This window comes from Thamnophis elegans, chromosome 6 (genome assembly GCF_009769535.1).
Source record: "Thamnophis elegans isolate rThaEle1 chromosome 6, rThaEle1.pri, whole genome shotgun sequence".
Classification (NCBI taxonomy): Eukaryota; Metazoa; Chordata; class Lepidosauria; order Squamata; family Colubridae; genus Thamnophis; species Thamnophis elegans.
In genome coordinates this window covers 27,775,014-27,799,843 of record NC_045546.1, presented here as the reverse complement: position 1 = coordinate 27,799,843, position 24,830 = coordinate 27,775,014, and positions in this window count along the sequence as shown.

Below are 24,830 nucleotides of genomic sequence, written 5' to 3'. Positions count from 1 at the left end.
TTATTAATTGACTTTTACTTAAAAGATGTCATAAGGGTGTAATGTTATTGGAGGATTTTTTGAAATAGCTAATGAATGCCATTATGTGGTTGTGTCTTTAAGTATGAATTATTTGAGGTAAAAGCATATTCAAACAATTGTAGTCAAATGAGAATTATGGTACATTGATATACAAAGATTTTTTATTTAAAGTGTATAATCTAATATGAACTATAAGTAATGACTGTGAAAGAAATGCACGAAAGTTATCTGTAACCAATCGACACACTTTCTACAAGATGTAATGAAGGATGATTCTTTTTTTGTGTTTTTGTTCAATTTAAATTTTAAAAAACTTTAAAAAAAGAAAATTCTAAATTTACCTGACTTGAACATTCTGACTCTACAAAAAACCACCCTACTTGAAAAAACTTATATCCTCCGACGTTACCTTAATAATTCCTAGGTCCTTGGTTAGGACTCGAGCTGCTGAGCTACCAACCAGACCCAAAGGCTGTGAATCTCACCAAAGATTAACCACATCATCATCATCATCATCATCATCATCATCATCATCATCATCTATGGCACAAACCAGCAGTGGTAATTCCAGTGGTAATTGGCACGCTGGGTGCTATTCCAAAAGCACTGGAATTACATTTAAAACAGTTAAAAATTGACAAAATCACCATCAGTCAAATGCAAAAAGCCACACTGCTTGGATCTGTACACATATTACGAAAATACGTTACGACGTCCTAGGCCCCTGGGTGGGGCCCGACTAGTAACCAATGCCAAATCCAGCAAAACAACTGGCCGCTGTGATACAATTGTATAATAATAATAATAATAATAATAATAATAATAATAATAATAATAATGATGATGATGATGATGATGATGATGATGATGATGTTGTTGTTGATGATGATGATGTTGTTGTTGATGTTGTTTACATGCAATATTGGCCAGGCAACTGAATGAAATTTTACAAAAGGGCCAAATTGATGAATGGTTGACAACTGGAAAAACATACTTGATTCAGAAAGATGCAACTAAAGGAACAACACCTGAAAACTACAAACCAATAACATGCTTGCCAACAACCTTCAAATTACTCACAGGCACTATTGCAGATAACATTATGGATTATTTGGAAACAAACAACATCTTGTCAGTAGAGCAAAAAGGCAACAAAAGAAGGAGCAGGGGCACAAAAGATCAGCTCCTAATTGATAAAATGATATTAGAAAATTGTAAGAACAGAAAAACGAACTTGAATATGGTCTGGATTGATTACAAAAAGGCATTTGACTCACTGCCACATAGTTGGATCATAAAATGCTTAGAAACAACTGGCATTAGCAAAAATATTACATCCTTTACTGAAAAGGCAATGAAACAATGGAGAACTGAGTTGGCAGTAGGGAATGAGATCTACGGAATGGTTAATATCAAGCGAGGAATTTTCCAGGGTGATTCACTTTCACCTCTTCTCTTCATCATCGCAATGATCCCACTATCAGTAATCTTAAAAAAAATGAAATTAGGCTACCAAACAGCCAAAGAAGCTGAAAAAATTTCGCATTTACTATATATGGATGATTTGAAACTCTATGGAAAGTCAGAAATAGAAATCCAATCATTGACAAACACAGTCCGAGTATTCAGCACCGATATTTCAATGCAGTTTGGCATGGTAAAATGCGCCACTGTATCCATAAAAAGGGGCAAAATCACTGCATGTGAGGGAATTGAAATGCCCAATGGCCAACTAATTAAATGTTATGGTGGTCTTATGCTTGAAAAACTGTCATTTTTTAAAGTGTTACTGTAACTTTGAATAGTCACTAAATGACTGATGGTAAGTCGAGGATTACCCTTATAGATAGCAAAGATTATAGGAAGAAGAATAATGAGTTGTTGTTTTTAAAAATCAAATCTTGTATGTTGAAATGGTTTAAGTCAAATAGGTTTGTCCTGAAATCATATCCTATCTTTCCCTGTTTTAAAATTTGTATTAAAACCTTTAAAACAGATAAATGTAGGATCTGATTTCAGGACAAACCTATTTGACTTAAATCATTTCAACATACAAGATTTGATTTTTTAAAAAGAACTTATGTACGGGCTGTTATGAATAAACACCAATACTCCTGCAGCTGGTTTCCTTTGTTGCTAGTATGAGATCAATGTCATATGAATGGTAGTATCTCTATAGGATATTAATCTTGATAAGTTTAATCTTTATACATTGAAATTTTCTTATTACATATATGAGATGGATTTTTCTTTTATTGTTATTCTCCATTTTCAACATTAACTATCGTTCAAGTATTGCTCTGCACTACCTATGAAAGTTATAATTTAAGACATTCATCTAGCACTGAACCATAGAGCAAAGCTTGAATATCTGGATAAACTAAGTATTAATGCATAAAGAGCCTAGCATGAATGAAATGTGTGAAAACATAAAGCCAAGGTAGAGAACAGTCATGCAGTTAATAATCAAGTCAAATAACATTAACTCTATCTGAGCCAAATACAAGAAATACAAGAGTTGGGCTTTTTGCTTAAATGTGTTACCAGAACAAATAAGAAGATATATAATTGTCATCGTCACTCAAGTCACGTGAACAGCTGAATGAAATTTAACCCTAATACCCCAAATATTATTGCAATGCTCACCATAATAGACATGCTACACAGCTACAGCAAACTCTGCCATACCTGATACTTAGGAGAAGCTGCAGAGGATGCTGAAAAACAGTGCAGTGAGGTATGCCATGATTGGCTTCTACCTCCTATCAGCAAAACTACAATACACGCTTTGGATGAGTATCTCTGGGAGTAATGCTACTCCTAAAAAGCCATTTAACTCCTAGCCACCTGCCACATTTCATTTGGCTCCAACAATCCATTTAGTGAACACTGTATTGATGGCTTTCATATGTAAGTGTTGGAAATCTTCCCACATCACTTTCATTTTGGGAAGCAGCTGCCGATTGCCAAGTCCCTTTCATGGTTGCATGAAAGAAGCAAGGCTGACTCAGAAGCTCTTCAGGAAAACAGTTCTTGTCATTTGATCAATTCTAGCCAGTATTATACAAATCTGCTTTGGTTAGAATTCAGCTGCCGGAATGTTTTCTATTCTTCTCTCTGACATCCAGATTCCTTATTCCATTACCTGTCTAAAACAATTGATTTTTATTTCCAAAAAATGATGGAAACTACTCTACACCCTCAGGACAGGAAAAAAAGGCTTCAAATAAACCCAAACCAACAAACAAATCAATATTTTGGAATGTTTTAGAAAATGAAAGAAAATAAAATTTCAACCTATAACATTAGAGTTTGAAGATTTCAGTTTTAGACCATCTATCTGATATAGTTTCACCACCCTTAGCTAGAAGTATCCTATCCTTTATACATAAAAGTATCATCATGGAAGAAGACAAATTATTTAACAGTTCTGGAGTTAACAAAGTATCATTCACAAAATGACAATACATAACAATCATATGCAATGGAAGGATAATTTAGTATTTTCTTTATCGCTTAAGTACCATGTCTCAAACAATTTAATAGGTAATTTTGTCATAGACATCTTTGAATCTGTTTTGATCTTGTGCTAGCATTTGGTTTATGTTTAATAGCTTCCCTTTTATGTATCTGTGTGTATGAGAACAGAAAAACAGAATAACAAATTTGTAAGGGACCTTGGAGGTCTTCTAGTCCAACTCCCTGCTTAGGCAGGAAACCTTATACTATTTCAGTCAAATGGTTGTCCAATCTCTTCTTCAAAACATCCAGTATTGGAACATTCACAACTGTGGAGGCAAGTTGTTCCACTGATTAACTGTTCTAACTGTCAGGAAATTTATTCTTAGTTTTAGGTTGCTTCTCTCCTTGATTAGTTACCATCCATTGCTTCTTGTCCTCCCGTCAGGTGCTTTGGAGAATAGTTTGGTTCCCTCTTCTTTGTGGCAACCCCTGAGATATTGGAACACTGTTATCATGTCTGCCCTAGTCCTTCTTTTCATTAAACTAAACATACCCATTTCCTGCAACTGTTCTTCATATGTTTTAGTCTCAAGTCCCCTAATCATCTTTGTTGCTCTTCTCTGCATTCTTTCTTAACATCTTTTTTACATCGAGGTGACCAAAACTGGATGCAGTATTCCAAGTATTGCCTTGCCAGGACATTAAACGCTATTAACACTTCATGTGATTTTGATTCTATCCCTCTGTTTATACAGCTGAGAAATCTGTTGGATTTTTTGGCAGCTGTAGCATACTGCTAGCTCATAGTTCCACATCTATCCCTTAGCCCAAATCATTGATGAAGATATTGAAGAGTACTGTGCCTAAAACAGAGCTTTGGGTACTCCACTACATACCCCTCTCCATGAAGATAAAGTTCCATCGAGAACTACATTCTGAGTGCTCAAGATCCATTCTCTGCTCAGTGTAAGTAATTCGCAAGAAAATTGGAATAGATGATTCCCCAGCCTCTGGTTGAAGTTTTTCAGAAAAGTCACTAATTTTCCATTGTTGAACACCTCCTGCATATTTAATCCCGCAGTTTATTCCCACAGTGACCAATCAAATATCTTGTTTATGACAAGTACTACAATTATCCCAATACTGTTATAATAATGTTCTCCTGTAACTAGAATATCACCTTCCCAATCCCGTTGTCCAATCAATGGTATTCAACTTGAATGACAATGACAGCAGAAACTTTAAAATAGATTTTGGTTTATTTTACAAAATGCATACTAAGACTGTAATGAAATGGATGGCATATATAGAAAATAAAATTCAATCTGGGAGGAAAGTGATTAGTTCCACTTAGGAAAAAAATAATGTGAAAAGAGTAAAGACAACTAAGAAGGGAGAAAAGAAATGGTGATTAATACATATGTATGAAGTAATTCTTACTACAGTATATCTCTTCTTTGATAGGAGATGCTGCAATATGAGAAAATTTCTTTTCTCAGGCTCACACCCTCATTTGTAACATGAGAACAACACTAATGACAAGTGTGCATCTTGTTAAAAAGATATCCATATTGGGGAAAAGACAAGTCCATCAAAAAACATATCTGGATGATACTTTTATCAGTTGTGTTTATAGCAAAAGATATACAAATATGTATTTCTTCAGAATAGAGCACTGGTGATAATTTTATAAAAGTGAAGTGAATCAGATACTCTGAATATATTAAATGTGAAAAAGTTAATTATTCTTAAAAGTGTTTGGTGTAGATGGCACTGGTGGCTGCATTCAGTTATTGGTTATTTTTGTTCCCTGTTGCATTAGCATTACCATTAGATCTTCCTGTGCTATGTGTAGCATATTGGGAAGCAGCAGAACTCGAGCGTTTTGGGTTTATGGTGAGTACTTTAACATGTTGGGTTGGACATACTTCGCAACTAACAACAACGACAAATTTAACATCTTCCCCTGTGATGTTTGGAGTCTTTAGTATCTTCGTGGAAGACTTAAAGACCCTTCCCTGTTGCAAGCAGTTCATAATTTAGAATTTTAGACTAAAAAGAGAAAATAAGGAAAAACAAGAAAGAGGGGAGAAAAATAAGACAGTTGGTGAAGAAAGATTGAAGTACTGCTCAGACCATTTCTTAATTCTAGAATTGCCAAACTGAAACCAGCTGTATTCACCTTCTTGTTTACAAAACTGGAAACAGACTAAATTTAACCTAGGATGACCAATGAAATGCTATTTATTTTTCCACAACTTTCACTATTCTTTTCTTAAAAGAGAAAGAACAGAGTCAGGTGTGATAAATGGCAATTGTAAGTACTGTAATTGTGTACATTAATTATCTCTCAATTCCATTAAGAATCTACATAGGGATAGCACACTCTTACACTGGCGTTACATCTATTCATTTTATGGATTTTTGCGTGAATATACATATGTGTCCCTTCAAATCAGTGTTGACCCTTGGCAACTGTCTGGACAAATCCCTGCAATTTTCTTGGCAAGATTTCAAAAGTGGTTTGTCATCATCCCCTTTCTAGACTTAGAGACAGTGACTGGCGCAAGGTTACTCAGCTAACTCTGGGCCTAAGGCAGCACTCTTCTGGTCTGCTGGTTTATAGCCTGGTCCCTTAACCACTACACCAAACTGGTTCTTCCTGAATAAATAAGAATTATTTGGAGGATTGAAGCAATCTGCTAAGGCAGTTGATGTAGAAGATGAAAAAAACTTTTCTTCAGGGCATGTAACTTGAAGTGATATTGGTCTTCTACAAACAAGAACACTTTCAGGATGTTTTGCTTAGGAGAAGAAACACAGAAATGAAAGTGACATATATGCTTGCACAAAGATCAACACCAAAGCATCCAAGAGAGTTTTTTTTTAAAATATGCAAAATAAAAACGTTAGGGGCTTTAAAGGTTTGGGTATAGTTTTCCCACTAGAGGAACTGTCTGCTTCAAGATGATTCCCTCCCCCCAAACAGACCCATATTCAATAGTAATATACCTCTATTGAAACCACTTTCATCTCTACTCTTAATTTTTAATTATTTTAACTAAAATCATGAAATGGGAATTGAGCAGGATAAAAAAGAAAGTGTCAACTCTGCATAATGTTTATTCATAATACATGTGCCTCATAAGCTTTTAGATGATAAAATTAATATGTAAATGAATGTCAAGATTGTATATGGTTATACAGACCTGCAAAACAGACATAGGTTGAAGAGATGGACCAATTCAGTGTTCTATATAATATTCCATTTTTCTTCAGTAATATACTGATCTGTTTATTTGACTATTGCTAGTTTAGATTTGAAAAAGCCAAAGAGGGACATGAAAAGTAGGTATTAGCATTTGAAATGTCCACAATTTGAAAGCCATAGTCTATGCTAGTTGGCAATTTTGGACCACAATCCTAGTATATCCATGGTAGACTTTTGAGTTACAGACACCAAATCAACTTTTTTTTTTTTTTTTTTGCAATTCTGAGTGTAGAAAGAAAATAACTGAGAAAAGAATTTAAAACAAACAGAAGAAAGTGAGTGACAGTTCCCAGCTCTTTTGGCTGTTGTTTTGTGACTCGCAGTGCCTCCAGCATTGTTAGGTTCTAGTTCACACTGTGTGTCCTTGCCCCTCATTTCAAAAGAAGCCATTTCCCTCTGAGGAACCAAGAACATCGTACATTTGGACTACATTTTTAACAGCCCAAACAGTGATTTTTTTAAAAAAAATCTGTCTAAAAATGACAAATGGGATTATCCTTGGATTGTTCAGAGAAGCATTTGAAGTCAATGTTGTTGTTTCCAAGAGGGAGAAGAGTGGAACACAAAAAATGACAAATATCTTCCTATATCCTGTGAGACACAAAAATGTCACAAAGATAGCAATTAATCTTCTATCACACTTCCTGAATGGTAGATACTTACATTTCTCTTTGAGTGGCAGAACTGAAAAGCCAAGCAAATTGTCATCAAGTTTTAGAATCTAACTTTGGATGGAAGATGTCTTAAAATATATTTCACATATAGATTACTGCAGTATCAACTTCTTCTGATACTTAAGTCAGAACTTTCAAATTTTCCACTGTGCTCGGGAATTGTATATTACAGACCTACCATGTTCTTCCCTGTGTGCCAGATAACTGTTGCCAGGGAACTGTGGACTGAAGACATCTTTTTCAGTGAATTATACACTTGCTTATGACAGCCACCCATTAGAGCCAAAGATTGTGAACACTGTTCATAGAACATTGATTTGGAAGCAATCTCAAAGACATCTGTTCTACTTTCTGATAGTGTACAAAATCTAGTAGCCCATTCAGAAAATCAAATTGAAGAGAATTGGCATAAAATCTAGTAGCCCATTCAGAAAATCAAATTGAAGATAATATACTGATAATGATTTCGGTGGAACTAGGGAAAGGCCAGTTCAGGTTTATCCTTAGGAAACTCTCTGGGTAAGTGGGAGTCAGTATTAATCTTTAGCCTTACAAGGTTGTTGCTATAATAAAATAAAGGAAAATCTCCATAAAAGCTTTTTGGAATATAAATCAAATATATTTTTTTTAAAAAAAGGTAAATAGATTAGCAGTTCTACTCCGCTGCTTCAAGTACAATTATATGGAGACACCACTTCATGGAAACAAAATCTCTGCAACTTCCTTAGTACATGTAACCCAATAGTTTAGTTCAGTTTACATGCAGAAACTGAAAATGTAGGCACATTATTTCTAATGCTCATTGCAAGCGAAGAGGTCTGCAACTACTTCAACTTAATGTCAACAGTAAATATGAAACATTTATGAGACTGTGCTGTCCTTGGTGTTCTCTGAGCTTGGTTATTTGCTTGCAGATGTTTCATTACCCAACCAGGTAACATTATCAGTGTTAGTGAATACAAGGTTTGCTTACTTCTTATATACAGTAACTTTCCTAGCCAGTATTGGTCTGGTAGTGGTTTTTCACCTTGATATAGTTCCTTAATTATTGTTTTCTGTTTGATTGCTTGTCTGGTTTTAATCTCTGCTTATCTGGGTATTGGTTGATGGACAGGATATGTTTTTATCTTTTTGTTTCTTTGTTAACTATTATTGTCTCTTCTGGATGGTGCATAAGTGGGCTTTATGTATCCATTGATGGCTGAATGTTAAACTTCCAGAATTTCCCTACCATTTTGAATTATGTTTGATCTATGATGCTCACAGTTTCACAATTTAAACTATAGTTGAGTTTGTCTATGTATTATGAAACTAAGGAGTTTTCACTGTGTCTTTCTGACTTCTAGTTGGTATTCATGGATATGCTTTGCTAGTCTTCTGCCTGTTTGTCCTATATATTTACTGTTACAGTCCTTACACTGTATGTTGTAGATGACTCCTATTTTTTCTTCTTGAACTATTTTGAGCTATTTTCTTCTCTTCTATTGGATATTCATAAGAATAAAACAATAATTTACAGTACTTATGAAATTTTATCTATGTTCATTTATACTTCTATTATACAGTTCTATCATTATCATAAAGAATATTCAGCACGTACCAAATTAATCTTATGTGTCTATTATGTTGGTAGATGAGGTCGCTATTGTTAATACTAAGGTCTAATTCTCATCAACTCCAGTATTTGAAGAAAGCATGAGTGGAAGAAAATACAACAAATATTAGACACTAGGTCTAATTTTGGTATCCTGATTTTGACACTGGAGAAGGCAGCTTTGATACCAAGAGTTTTGATTTTTGTGCATTTAATTTGCATTTTCTTGTTATATCTCACTTCAGATTCAATTCTATTCTTCTGGACAAAGGTTTGGATTCTAAAAGGATAGGAACATTATTTCTGGGCTGATCATTCCCTGGGCAAGTGGTATTAAGTCTATTCTAAAAGAGCCTACGTTCTCATTAGGAATAAGAAATGCTATTTGAAAGTGGTTTTGGATCCACCTCTGTGACTTGGTGATCTGGTGGTTTTGATAATTAAGAGCTTCTTTTACAAGTTTAGGTTAATAAACCAGTTGTAAAGGCTTCCCCTACCCATTCATGTTCAACTTGGGGAGGGGGGTTATCTCCATTTCCTATCTGAGGGAGCCAGCATTGTCCAAAGATGCTTCTGTCATCATCTAGCCAGCATGACTATAGACCAAGACACAAAGAATGCTGTTATCTTCCAACAAAAGTGGTACCTAATTTTTTACCTGCATTTGTATGCTTTCAAGGTGCTAGGTTGGCAGAAGCTGGGGCAAGAACCAGTTGTAAGACTTCCAAAATAAATTATGGAAATGTACTTTATAGGAAACAAGGCCTTCTCACATGTGACACTACTGTGACACTACTGTGACACTAGTTGTAGAATAACCTCCAATAAATGCTCAGATTTGGGTTAACTCTCTGACAGCAATCTCCCTCACAGTCACTCATCACAATTATTTCTAATGCTCTTCAAAACAATGTAAAAGTTTGAATGGATGATGTTGGATTCAGCAGCAATTGCCACGTCCACCAAAACAAATATTCCTTTTTATATATTTCACTCAAATACTTATATGATCCTGGATAAATTGAATAAAAAATTATTTACTTTTTATTTATTATAGCACTGCACACCAGAACAAGAAGAGTTTTTTTTTCCTCCATCACTTCCCTCAAACACTGTCAAACTATTTACTAAGTCTGCATTACTATTGCTATTAATCTTCTCATTGTTCCTATCACCCATTTCCTCCCACTTATAACTGTATGATTGTAACTTTGTTCTTGTATCCTTACAATTTATATTGATTGTTTCTAGTATGATATAGTTGCTTATTTGTAACCTATGGCTATCATTAAGTGTCTAAGACTTGTGATGAATGTATCTAAACTTTTATGTACACTGAGATCATATGCACCAAAGAAAAATTCCTTGTGTGTCCAATCACAGTTGGTCAATAAAGAAATCTGTTCTCTTCTGTTCTATTCTATTCTCTTTGTATTTCAGTTATATCCTATTTTTCTTTCAAATGCACAAGTTAATGTACATATAATGTTTTCCTCCAGTTTTTCTCCACAATAATATCCCTTCAGGGTAGGTTGCAATGAGAGACAGGGACTGGTCAAGTCACCAGTGACCCTCCATAATTGAATAAGGGCTTGAGCATAGTTTTTTTTTAATAATCCTAGTTTATAAACTTGGCATGGACTCACTAGGGATGATAGGAAATTTGGTCTGCTTCTTCAAAGGTCTGGACAACTTTGCACACTCACATTGGGTTTTGTCATTGTCAAGTTTCTTTTGGACATGCTTGAAGGGAGCTGTATCTGTTGGTAGAATTTTATGTTGAAACTGTAAATTATAACTGTAGATACTCTAAAGAGAGGCTCAATTCACTTATCTGATTATGAATATTTGAAGGAACATGTGCTTGTTTGTTTAAGCCATGTTCTGCTTGTTATGATCTGAAGGGCATCTGGCATTTTCAATGCCTCAAACCTCCATTCTAGAACTTCATTTATAAAGAAATTTAGCTAATTCCCCGCTTTATGGCCATTAGGTGTGATGTAGAATTTTAGGTTTGAGCAAAGGAGTTCAGTTATGTTAATACTTCAACTGACTCTAGCTACAATTCAGTAGCATTCCCCATCAGCTTTACACAAATCAGTTTCTGAAGCCAAGTTACCACAAAAAGGGAGCAGATGCATTACAAACAATGCCTACAGTGTAAATAACTCCAGATGCTTCAAGCAACCCAGCCAAACCATTGAGTTATTCCAAATTCTAACAGTCTGTTGTGATATATATCATAATTCCCAGTATCCAATGACCACTCAAGAAAAGACACCAGTGTTTAGACATTTGGCCCATAATTCAACAAGCCACAAAATGTTCAGTCAAAAACTGCCACAAAAATGAACACTATAAATTTATATTCAGACCTGTTCCATTGGAAACCCCCCTAAGCTCAAATTTTCAGAACTGCTGTGACTTTGGTCTACAGTCTTTTACCAAAGAGATTGTTGATATTAGTGCAGGCAGAATACTGTCTTTTAGTTTTTTTTAAACAAATTTTCATTAAAGTTGATGGAAGAGAATTTGCTTTGAAATTATTTTAAAGGAGAAGAGAAATCTGGACAAATGTTTATCAGGAAATAAAATGTTCTTTATTATTTAATTGAAAGTTAACTCTTTCTGCAAGAACACTAGCTTCCCTTGGCATCCAATGTTAAATGTCATGAAAATACACATTTTACCACATTTGGATGTAACTACACGTATGTTTATCTTTGAACACCCAAAAACTCAACAAACCATGAAATTTCCTTATGAATCAAATTAATTATCTGGTATGAAAAATTAATGTAGGCATGATACATTAAAATTTCTAGAATCAAATATCACTGTACAATGATATGATCAGAGATATTACATAATGAGAAAAAAGTATTTACAGACATTGAACTGAATATTAGAAGAAATAAAAAACAAAAACAAACAATTTGGAGGCTTCTGGTGGACTTATACAATAGCTTAGTAAAGTCCAAGTTTGTATAGACTAGTTCCTTGGAACCTCTCCAGATAAGAAGAGGACAATTGAGGTTTTAAAATGTAAAAGGAAATAGAACAAATTATAAATAAAAAGAGTCATCTGAATTTACAGAGGAGGCTGGTTAAAGCCTTGAAGAACTCTGTACAAGGAACAAATGAAGACAAATCAAATCCTGTGACAATATTTGAATAAACTGAGGATCAATATTATTAGAAAGAAAAGGAAGGAATGCAAAGTTGGTTTAGTTGATCAAGATTAAAATAAGATATATTGTGGGAGAAGCAGAGGTGGGTGAACTGGTAGTAGCAGCGGTGGGAGGCTCCGCCCATCACCCAGGACACTTTTGTGCACACACAGAAGTGTAGTGCAAGCAAGCAAACCGGTAGTAAAAAAATTGGAAACCCACCAACAGTGGGTTGCTCTCACTACTGATTGCTCTCATTCCCAAGCCAGGCACTCTCTCCTCTACTTTCTCTCTTCAGAAAGAAAAAAGAGGAAAATAAGGGGAACTGAGCTGAAGAATAATTGACCATCTAGGACAGCACAAAAACATCAGAATAAAGTTGACTGCATTAAAGCTTGTTACAAAAAAACAGTTAACATGCATTAAGATATTCCAATATTGTAATATTAAATATAAGCACTAGCTCACTGCAAGAAATTAACTAATGTACAGCATAACTGCAGTTATGAGTGAAGATGCAAAATCAGCAAATAAGAAAAAGAGCCCAAAAGTGCATCATCAAAATGGAAGATTAGATATGAACATAACATCAGTATGCTAAAATCAGATGCAAGCAAGCTATATAAGAGAAGAAGCTGAAGAACAAGACGACTAAGAATACCTGATCAAGAAATACCATCTACAAACAAGGAAAATTAAGCAAAACACTGGAAATAATAAAACAAATAATTGCAGCCATAGCCAATAAAATTAGCAGATGGGAAGGTTGAATTGTACACCACAGGCAGACTCTTCAATTTCAGTTGAATCAGAAAAGTTTTTACCAATCCATCAATGGAGGCAATGCAATGAACTAGCCAATACCTGACAAAGAAGATACAATGAAGTTAAGGGCATAGCTATAGGACAATAACAAATTCTACATATAACAAGATTGTAACTTGGATAAGGAGGTGGATGAGGAAACAGCTGAAGTGAAAGAACTTGTAATACAACAGAAATGGTGAATAAAATGGCAAGGGATAAGAATTAGTCAGTAGTGGTAAAGAGGAACTGCATGGTTTTTGGATGAAATTTCTGAATGGTCAATACTGATTCATTGCCAAACAGTTTAACAACATACTGCAAAGAGATGAAATTGAAGGTTGATTAACATCTGGAAAAATAAAATGATAATTTAAAAAAAAAAAAACTAACAAGAGTGGCTCCAGACCTGCTTAGCAACAACTTTCACATTGCTAACTAGCATGGTAACTGATGCCGTTCAACAGCATCTAGTTGAAAACACGCTCTTTCCATCTGAGCAAAAAAGAAACTACAAAAACTGAACAATTACTAATTGACAAGGTGATTGGAAACTAAGAGAAGGAAGAGAAACATGAACTTAGCTTGCATTTATTATAAGGAGTCATTCAACTTCCTTCCATATGATTGGATATGAAGTTCCTAGAAATAACAGGAGTCATTAGAAACATCAGAAGCTTGGTGGAAAAATCAATGGCACATTGGAAGATACAGTTGCTTGTCAATGTTCACAGACTGGGAGAGGTTAATGTTGAATGACAGGAATCTTTAAGGAAGACTCACTATCTGCACTACTCTGTCAACAATATTGAACAAGGCAGGTCATGGCTATCAAACATCAAAAACATATGTCAGACTACCACATCTCCTTTATGGATGATCTGAAACTGTATGGAAAATACCATATGAAATAAAAGCACTACTCAACATTGTCTGAATATACAGCTAAGATACTGCAATGGAGTTTGGACTGGACACATTTGCCACTTCTACCATCCAGTGAAAACTGAAAGAATAAAGATGGAAATAACACAGAGAGTCTGAATGAAGAGGACCACTACAAATACCTGGTATATACCTCAGGCTCACAGCAACATGCACACTGAAGTCAAAAAGAAGGATAGTAGTGAATACATCAGAGGAGTATAGAAGATGTTAAAGTCCAAACTCAATGATTGAAACACCAACAAGACAATTAACTCTTGGGTAATTCCAGTATATATACAGCTGGAATAATGATGTGGACTCAAGAGGAACTAGAACAGGGAAGAAGGATGGACAGGAACACCAGAAAAATAATTACAATAAACTATGCCCTTTATTCAGGCAGCAATGTTGACAGACTCTACTTAGGAAGGAAAATAGGTGAGTGTGGAGTATCACAAGTACACCATATATTTGAAGAAGAAAAAGGAGTATTGAAAGAATATCTGAAGGACATTGAAGAAAAGCTAGTGTACTAGGAAGACTTAATGAATACCAAAGAGACCAAACTGTCCGCTAAGAAAGACAAAATGAAAGTTAGAAAAGAGACATGGCAAGGCAAAGTATTACATAGTCAGCACACTAAAAAAATTTTTTCCGGAGAAGCAGATATCAAGACCTGGCAATGTCTAAGAGCAGAAAAGCTGAAAAAAGAGAGAGTGGCTAATTCTGGTCGCACAACGCCAAAGCTTAAGAATAAATATATATTTAATAATAGATGTATATAAAGCCATAATTGAGAATACAGCAAAAGATAGAAAATATTTCTGCAAAAAAACTAAAAATAACCCAGCGGACCACTTAGTTTCTGCAAGAAGCATGTACAAACAACATCATGACAAAGTAGCAACAATAGTGTATTGGAATATCTATAAGAAATACCATTTGCCTGCAAGCAAGAACTGGTGAGACCACAACATATAGAAAGTTATAGAAAGAAACCAAAGTGCTTTGGGACTTTAGAATTTAAACACATAAGCACCTGCCACACAGCATCCTAGACATAATGATTATTGCTAAAAAAGACAAAGAAATATGAATAATGGACATTGCAATACCTGGAGACAGAATAAAAAGTCCTTGAGAAAATAACTAAATATAAAGGCCTGGATGTTGAACTTTTCCATCTTGTTATGATACTTTTATCATTATTAAAAGTCAACATCTGGTTATTCCAGGTTCTGGGAAGGACTTGATATGTGAGCAAAATGCCAAATCTAGTCTCAACATTTGGCTGTGAGACTAACATAAAATATAATAATAATGTCACACATTCAATTTAAGGTAAAATGTTTATAATAAAGCAGTATTTGGAGCAGTATTTGACACAGATCTTTTGCCTAAAAGTACTTTCATTTTTATTTGTGCAATTGGTTTTGCCATTTTCTTTACATCCATAAGCCCAAAATGGGGCATGATGTATCTACATGCTATCTTATCTCCCTTAATGGTCCTCCAAATCTGGAATGGGATGGATAAGAGGTGTTTTATGGTTCATAGAAAGTAAATTTAATTTGTTGCAGATGGAACTAAAGCAAATTACTTTGATTTTATTGAATTTCAATGAATAACCTTATGCAAGTAAGAAAGGAGAGTTTATCTATCAAATGGAAATTGTCAGTTGTGTCTATAAGGATGATTATTCTTGCTTCTCAGTAACTTTTGATGCTCTTTCCTGTCTAAATAAATACTTCTGGGGTTCAGTTATAAAGTGCTGATGCATGCAACTTTTTAATTTTTTCATCGCTTCTCAAATTCACATTTAAAATATATATTTAAAATGCTTTAACAGCATCAAACTTACTAGCTTTCCAAGTTTTAGATTGATGAACTGAGAGTACATTTATTTGGAGTCTTGGGACAGGTCCAAATATGAATCTTTGGACAAATTGACTTTATGGGCTTACCCTGCATGTTCTTTGATGATAGCAGATGTTCACTTTACTGATTACCTCAAGCCTGCTGTAATCAGCAGGTCAAATAGAGTGGTTCCTTGCTCTTTTCAGCCAACTTTTTTTTCTTCCAGTATGTTTAAATCTCTCACAGAATTCGGAGGACTTGTGGAGAATATATCTTATCCCTTTCCTTCTTCCATCCATGTTTTTTTACGAATATGCTATGCATTGTTGCTTCCACTAATAGCACTGACAGTGGCGATCAATGGCTTTAAAAGAGATTTGTATGAACCCCAAAGAGTCGAATGCTACCTCTATGGAGATAAATGCTCCTTTTGCTCTGCTGCAGCAACTCACAATAACACACCTCCTGGGGAAAGGTTTTACTCTGTACCAAGTTTATCACTTAGAGGGAGCATGACTTTAGCACTTTTCCAGGAGGAGGCACAGCCAGCCTTCATTTTACAGCAGAAACCCAATGGTACAAACACTTTGTGAAGGGAAACTATTTGTTACCTGCTGAATGTTGCAGCTTGGTCAATTCTCCTTTGCGTGTTCCCTCAATTTTTTTTTAATCCCATATTTCTGCCTGCTAAGATCCCAAAACTTATACCTGACATCTGGGCTTTTTGCCAGTTCCCTCCAGTTTCTTGTCAAGGTATATGTCAGTCCAGTGAATACTTTTCAGATTCTTTCATGGAAAGATTTAGGTGGCTATTGTGCTACAGGTATGGATAGAGACTCATAGGGCTTGTAAAACAGCTTGAGATGAAGCCTTTAGAACAAAGAAATAGTCATAAGCTAAGTATAATAAGAGTGGAATAAAAGAGTAATGATAGAAAAGGCCAGACAGGAATGAAAATAATTCTAGATACTGTGAGGTGATTGATTTCCCCATATGCTCCAAAATCAGGAAATAAGATCTTATTTGATTAAATTGTATAGGTAGTCACCTAGAATGACCTAGAATCAAATAGATGGGATTATCAGTTATAAAAACAAGTAATAATTAAGCTGGTGCTTGAATGTCTGAATGGTTATTTAAAGTTAAAATTTATCTCATACCAATGTTATCAACTTCTATGGAAATGAAGTCTGCACAATTTCAGGAAAAAAGTTAAGTGCTTTGTTTTTTATTTGTGTATTGATTTATTGTTTCTTGCCTTTTATTATTTAATGAAAATTCATTCCTCAAGAAAACAGTGATGTACCATACTTCCAATGAATAAGCTCTGACCTTTATGCACAAGACTAATAATTTCAAACTTGTATTGACCCAAAAGCATATAATATTTGTTATAAGCAACTGATATGCAAACAACATACAGTACATATTTGGTCCATAAAATTTGCCCCAAAATTAATCAAATCTGAGAATGGGGGTAATATATTTCTTCCTTACTTTTTCCAAATTTGTGTGGCCAAGCTATCTATATCTACATCTATATTTGCATCCATTTATCTTTGGACAAGACAGTTCTTTTTATTACAGATAATGAATTACAGTTTTAAATAAAGTATGTTTTATTCAAAAACCATTCAAGCTACAAAAATGAAATGGAACAGGATTGGAAAACTGAAAACTGGCAAACAATGGCAGAAAAAATAAAACTTCAAATCCAGTGTTTTCCAAGCAAGCACATCATTCTGTGCTCTGCTATATCCCATAACCAAAAATAAAAGCATTTTTTGGGGAACAATCTTGTGCACTGATTGTATGATTGTATGATTGTAAACCAATCAATCAATCAATTCTATACCATTTCCTTTTCACAAATTTTTACTATATGGAGAGCTTGAAAATAAATGCCCCCAGTTTTAGAGAAAAGCACTTCATTAAAACCATTCCCCTCCATTCAATCATGGCTAATTCTCTGAGACTGCCTGAACAAATTACTGCAGTTTTCTTGGCAGGGTTTTTCAGATGTGGTTTCCATTGCCTCTTTCTTACGGCTGATAGAAGGTGACTGGCCCAAGGTCACTCAGCTGGCTTTGTGATTAAGATGGCACTAAAATTCAGTGTCTCCCAGTTTCTAGCCAAATATCACTACACATCAATGGCTCTCAGTAAAACTATAGCTATCTCCTGATTTAATTAAATCTGCAGAGTCAAAGATTGCATGATTTGATTTAAATCTGGTTTTTTAAAAAAAAAATTGGATAGAAATTCACTTCAAGATGATAGCATAGCAGAGGTCCATTTGAGTTGCCAAGATATGGAACATTACACCAGAAGGGCAAAAATTATCAATGGTCCACATTGAAAAAGCTGACTGTAAGGAAGTAAATGACCTAAAGAAGTTCTATAGGCAGAGAATTTAATGAGAAAACATAAAAACATCGATAATAAATAATAAACAAAACAAACCCATATTTTTTATCAAAGTCATTGTTGATGAACAACAATCTTCAGGAAGGTAGTTGAGTTTAAGCAACTCTTACTTCAGGGGATAGGCTGTTCAAAGTACAGGGCTCCCAGCAAAGAAGGAACTTTCTATAGCCTCAGCTTCAAGATTGTATGCTGTAGAAATGCATAAAGACTGTGTGCTGACAGCTTTAAATATGTTGCCTATAATGGAAACAGGACACAGATGATATGATGTGGCACAAAATGTTTATTGGCACTCCTTTGGAAAGAAATACACAGTGCTGTTTTAAATGTCGCTTTACAAAATCTTTATCTGCAGCACACCTAAGCATTGCCAGATGCTCTGAATTTAAAAAAATCCAGAGATTGAGAGTGTAGCACAGTGCAGTGTGCACATTACATGAACCCTTTGTTAGGTTGGATCTCCTTAAACCAGCAAACTCCTAAACAGTATGCTACAGGAAAATAATATGATAAAGGTTCCCCTCACACACATGTGCTAGTTGTTCAGACTCTAGGGGGCGGTCCTCATCTCCATTTCAAAGCCAGCACTGTCCAAAGAGGTCTCCGTGGTGATATGGCTGGCATGACTAAATGCCAAAGGAGCACGGAATGCAATTACTGCCAAAGATGACTCCTACTTTTCTACTTGCCTTTTTTTACGTGCTTTTGAACTGTTAGGTCAGCAGAAGCTGAGGCAAGTAACGGGAGCTCACTCCGTTACAGGGCGCTAGGGATTCAAACCACTGAACTGTCAACTTTTCTGATCAACAAGCTTAGTGTCTTAGCTACTGAGCCAAACCACTGCATCCCACTGCGTCGAAAACAATACTAAAGTATTATTCAGGCTACGTACCTGCATAATCTTTCCTTCCTTCATTTTCTGATATGAATTTACCAAAATCATTTAAACATTCATAAATAGGATGAATACATTGTTTCAAAAATACATATGAGATAACATAAAGCTGGTGGATCATCTATTTTTAGGAAAAATGCCAATTTCTTTATGAGAAATGAAGTACTGGTACATAAAAGCTGATGGAAAAACCTGGCTCTCCTATTCATAATCAAAGTTATCTAGGGATTTCAAATGTTATTTATTTCTTACTTTTATTTCTCCAGACTTTGCTAGAAATGGCAGTTTCAGATGTCATCAACCCACTTATCAAATTGATCCCACCCTGGAAGAGAATTATCCAACAGAAGTAAGACTATGATTATATCTGCATGAATTGTGATTTGAATTTGCTTCCTTCAACCAGATCAACTCACTAACGCTTCTAGAAACAGATAGTGTGTAAAAATTCTACTCTTGTAAAGGAAGAGCTACAGAAAACATGAATGAGATAGGGGAAAAACTCTATTTTCCCCAGATAATTGCTGCCACACAAAGTAAGAGGCTAGATATATTAATAGCCTAAAAGCCATCTACAGCATTAGGTCTTCTCTATTTTAATAAACATGATGTGAACAGAAACATAATTCTTGAAAGTATTGTTGTTAAAAGTACATCCTAAGCTGCAGTGGTGCAGTGGTTAGAGTACAGTACTGCAGACTATTTTTGCTGACTGCAATTTAGCAGTTCAAGTCTCACTAGGCTCAAGGTTGACTCAGCTTTCCATCCCTCTGAGGTGGGTAAAATGAGGATGCAGATTGTTGGGGGCAATATGCTTACTCTGTAAAATGCTTAGAGTGGGCTGTAAAGCACCATACAGTGGTATATAAGTCTAAGTGCTATTGCTTCTGACTTTTCTATGGGTTGAAATTGAAGTACTAGAACTGATTCTAGATTAAGTACAATTTAAATTTGCATTTAAAGGCATTCACAGCTGTTAACATCGCTCAGATATACACTTTTAACAATTCACATCTAGTAAATCCTCCATTCATTCTGAAGTCATAGAATAAAGTCAAACACCATTTTTCTTTGCCTTCAGCAATATGAACAAAATTACAATAATCAGCCAGCTGAATAAACCAAACAACCAGGAAGCCCACTCATGTTCATTTACATTCTCCCCCTCCCCCTCTCTCTTTCTCTCTCTTTTTCTCTCTTTCTCATTTAGCAATAATAGAAAAAATAAATAAAAAGTTCTGTGGGCATTTTAAAAGAACAGAGTGCTTCCTGTTAATTTAATTCTGTCTGTGATTGTCAAATTGCACCCTTCACAACTGTACAACCAAAGGACTTAATGTACCCTCTGAGAATGCCTGAGGAGATGAAATGGGAAGAAAATGACTCATGAAACCCAACGAAGAGGGAAAGGGCTCCTTCAGAAAAGGAAATAAAAGGAAGCCTGCAGAGAAAACTTCACTTAATCTGTGATTGATATAATACTGATGAACAGAAGTTAAGGCAAGTCCTTTATTAGTATTCATTTAATTAATTATTTAATTCTCCTCCCCTGAAAGTGAAATGTTTTCAGAAGCATTATGAACAAACTTCTGGTTCATAAAAATAAGGGCTTCCTCAAGGAGAAAAGAGAGAAGGCATTTAAAAGTATTGGGTCATGATATGCATTTGAGAAAAGAAATTTTTTTAAAAAGAAGGGTTGAATCTTCTTCCTGGGCAAAACTAGGAGAAAATATAGCCTTTCAGAAAAAAAAAAGGTCAAAAGTTAATATGTCTTTGAAATATTGAAAAAAATGAGCTCCAATTTTCTTTCTAATTTTAGGAGATACTGTTTAAATGTAAAAGTTTCCTCTCGTACGTATGTGCTAGTCATTCCTGACACTAGGGTGTGGTGCTCATCTCCATTTCAAAGCTAAAGAGCCAGCACTGTCCAAAGACATCTCCATGGTCATCTGGCTGGCATAACTAAATGCTGAAGGTGCATGGAACACTGTTACCTTCCCACCAAAGGTGGTTCCTATTTTTCTACATGCATCTTTACATGCTTTTGAACTGCTAGATTGGTAGAAGCTGGGACAAGTAACAGGCGCTCACTCCGTTACGTGGCACTAGAGATTCGAACCATCAAACTGCCAACCTTTCTGATCGACAAGCTCAGCATCTTAGCCACTGAGCCACCGTGTCCCTCAGATAATGTTTAGGTCATAATATATAGGAGATACAATCCTATATAATGAATTGGTATATTTTATGTTTCTTTTCTTTTAAATAATGCAATAGTCAATTATATAGTGTTTAATAGAGAATATTTTCTTGAGGGATAGAAGGTAAATTTAAAATGAAACAAAGCCATTCATGTCTTGTTTCAAAAATGGGCATTCTTTTGCTGTCCAAGGTCCCTAATTACATATTTTATGGGCAATAATCCCAAAATTAATGGAGCCATATCACAAATGTTTCTTTTCTTTTAAATAATGCAATAGTTAATTATGTAGTGTTTATTAGTGAATTTTTCTTGAGGGATAGAAAGTAAATTTAAAATGAGGGGAAGCCATTCATGTCTTCTTTCAAAAATGGGCATTCTTCTGCTGTCAAGGCTCCCTAATTACATATTTTATGGGCATCAATCCCAAAATGAATGGAGCCATATCACAAATGTATGCATGACTGCAGGAAAAAGGCACTTGGAGATGGTGTCTTTTTGTTTTCAAACCATGACAGCCTGTTTTTGAATATACAGTACAGTTTATATCGATAAAACTATTTTTAACATGGTCGTGAATATTGCAATACAGTTTCCAGCCTTTTTAGCATACCAAATTAAGATGTACCTTTGGAGGGAGATGTGCTTTTCAATATGGATATAGTGACCTATTTTACAGAAATTTGGATTTCAAAATATGCCTCAAAATATTTTAGCCTCAGGCACTCCAGGCGTGACAGAACTTTGAAAGACAATATCATAATGGAATGCAGTACTGTTGATAGAAGCTTTATGATGCATTAGCCTTGGTTGAAGGATTTACCTGGATTAGGATTAGCTTTTACTTTTGTCCCCAATGTCCCCACATTGATGCCCTATAGTGACACCCAGACCATGATTGCTTGCAAAGAAACCCTCATAAGCAGCTGCTCATGAATAATGAAGGATGCTGGCTGGGCATGCCAATGCCTAAACATTAGCTCCTTCTACATAAAGGTTCTGTTGCAAACCATAATGTAATTTATTTCCTGACCACTTTCTCTTGCCACAAAGGAAGACTTTGTTTTTCCTCAAAGCTTTCTTATTTATTTAGAATTGTAGGAGGTTATTTTAGAATTTGTTTTGCTCTTGCCTGATGGCTGGGAATGTTAGTTGTTTCTCCTTTGGGTTTTTTTGGTCACTATTTTTGTTCCTTACCTACCAAGTCTCTGACACACATCTGAGGAGTTCTGCCACAATATATTTTCTTCCAACTTGTTAAAGAAAGAGAACCTGAAACTTCTGAAAAGTTTTGGAAATGAGGACAGGACACTCCCACATATACCTGCATCAACGTGTACCTGGGTACAAAAAATACCATACTCTACCATGAAAAATCTAACCAGGCTCCCTCCACATGGCTCTCCAAAATGTTTAAAAATCTGGCTCCAAATTGTTGGAAGTGTAAAAAAACACCAGGCACTTTTTATCATATGTGGTGGACGTGCAATGAGGCAAAAAATTTATTGGAAAATGATTCAATCATGGTTAGAACAAATGGTGGGAGACCAAATCTTGTTTAAACTAGAAATTTTTCTCCTAGGTGTAATACCAGAGGGGTTTAAGAAAGATACACTTTATCTAATTATACATGCACTAATTGTGGCGTGCATAACATATGCACAATATTGGAAAAAAGAAAATACACCATCAGAGCTAGATATAATCAGAAAAGTGTTGGCCTGTGCGGAAGCAGATAGGCTCACTCTTGAACTTAAAAATAAAGGGGAATCTATGAGACTTTCAGTTGCAGGTTTCTCATAAGTAACCAGCAATCACCTGCGGATCAGAAAGTTGGATCAGAGGGGGCTTTCTGATGATATATAGGACTCTACTCAAGATTGAGAAATGAAGGTGAATACCACTCGCTGAAGTCCACTATGACTAGTGGAGTACAACCCACAAGGACTCCTTTACCTTATTCTTAAGCTATAATATCAAGCATGTCCTACAAACATGAGTCAAGATGATCTTTAAAAAAAAAAAAAACTCTGACCTTAAACTCCTATGTTATTTTTTTAATCACTGATTACAATTGACGTTCACTATTTAATCAGATTTTCATTTGATTAAGTCTTCTAATTATACCATGCAATCCTGATTGTAATGGGCCCAAGGCATAGCTTTAATGTTTAGAATGATTATTTTCTATTTTATTTTAAACGCATAAAAATTCTTAGTGCAGAGGTCTTCGTTAGAAGTGATATTCTCTTAGATTTTGGTTCTTGTTTTCATATCTGATCATCATCTAGGACCAAACGAAAAACCTTCACATAGGAAACTAGCATAAAATTGTAGCATCAAATGCTTTACTCTTCCGAAGTAGAATGAGAAGCAGTTAAGAAAGGATTTGGTTAAGCACCAAGAGAAAAAAATCATCACAGATACAAATCACAACTAGCAATACTGTAATACTGTTTTCCTTCTGACATAGATAATGGGATAAGTGAGCATGCTTAGAAATCACTGAAAAAGAAAAGTCTGAAGAGATGAATTGCTCTTCATGAAGTCAGCATTCAGGTTATTTTCTACTGAGGTTCCTGCTGACATTGGCTGGGAATATAATGGTAAGCTTCTCTGTAGCTAAAATGAATCGGTTTCCTATAACACCTTGTTCAAAGAAAAGCCTGTAGCTGCAGAGTAAAATTCACAGCTGAATATAAATAAAAATGGGGCCTGAGAATCTCATGAATTATCAGAAAATCTTGGGGTAATGAGCCTAACTATTTAAGGGACCTTTTCTCCTGTTATGAACCCATTCAGCTGTTAAAAGAGATTACTTTTGAAAATGGATCTGCTGTTAAAGATCTGTGTTTCTTGCATGTATGACAACCTCTTGTGTTGTTCTCACACTATGAAATGCATTCTCTCGGAAGTTGCATGTGGCCTCTATTCAAATGCATTTTTTTTAAAAAACCTCAAACATCAAATGTATCTCTTACTCTAGATCTGTGATGGCGAACCTATGGCACATGTTCTTGCGGTGGCATGCGGAGCCATTTTGCCTGGCGCGCGGGGCATCACCCTCTCCTCTTCCGGGTTTCTGGTGCATATACGCATGCGATGATCCTTTGTGCCTTTATCCATGTGGCAGTGCCGGAAACCAAAAGAGCTGGTCTTCTGTTTTCTGGCAAGAGCATGCACACCAGCCAGTTGATTGTCACATGCGGATGCGTGGCAGTAACCGGAAGATTGCTGGCCGGCGTGCATACACACTTTGGAAACTGGAAGTACATTTCCCTGGGCAGGGAAGGTATTACCTCACCTAGAATATAGAGCCCCAGACTATGTTTTTGAAATGTTGTACATTTGGAAGAGGTTAACTAGAAACATCAAGAGACTATAAAAATCCATATTGGCGAATATTTTTTTTAATGCTTTAAGTTTAAAAGTTATAGATTGCGAAAAAATAAATAAGCAAAATGAGTGAAATCAGTTTTATAAAATTATATATGATATGAAGTAATTCAATAGATAGTTATAATACTA